General features: G+C 29.2%; 1 protein-coding gene across 1 annotated transcript in view; it reads left to right on the top strand.

Moving 5' to 3' along the window:
- Positions 396 to 555, top strand: part of LOC107617805 (nuclear pore complex protein NUP98A) — an 8,875-nt gene continuing 8,715 nt past the window's right edge. The window contains exon 1 of the mRNA XM_021111627.1: positions 396 to 545. The gene's annotated coding sequence lies outside the window, so the exon portion shown is untranslated. The remainder of the gene's footprint in view (positions 546 to 555) is intronic.

Below are 555 nucleotides of genomic sequence, written 5' to 3'. Positions count from 1 at the left end.
TTTTTTTCCCCAAAAAAGGCAATTGGTGTTCAGGGAAATGCTAATGCTACTAAAATATAAAAATAATAGATAAAATAATAAATCATTGGTTTTAACTTTTTTATTTTTCTTTTTGTAAAAATGTATGTAGCTCAGTTTTTAATTTTTAAAAATAATATTGTAGCCTAATTAACAGGTTATCTTTTTTTCAATTTTAATTATCCATATAAAAAATAACAAAATGAAAAGATAATATTAGAGAAAAATAAATAAAACATAAAAATTTCAAGCTAAATAAAATAAATAAATGATTTCCTGCCATACTCGTAGAAGATGGTTTACCTTCGTGATTTTAACGCTATATTTCCAATTTTTTTTTTCTGTTTAGGACGGAATTTTAACGCTATGATGCAGCACTTATTACTATTAGTCATACAATCCCCATTCTCTCTGTCACTGTGACCCAAACCCCCATTTCTCTCTCTCTCTCTCCTCCTCTCTCTCTCCCCTAATCCACCACCGTTCCCACTCTTCGGAACCAAGATCCATTTCCCAACAATATCACTGTAAGTTTTT

The sequence above is a fragment of the Arachis ipaensis genome, chromosome B09, assembly GCF_000816755.2.
Source record: "Arachis ipaensis cultivar K30076 chromosome B09, Araip1.1, whole genome shotgun sequence".
In the NCBI taxonomy this organism is placed as follows: Eukaryota; Viridiplantae; Streptophyta; class Magnoliopsida; order Fabales; family Fabaceae; genus Arachis; species Arachis ipaensis.
The sequence above is the reverse complement of the archived record's forward strand: the minus strand, read 5'-3'. Positions and strand labels throughout refer to the sequence as shown.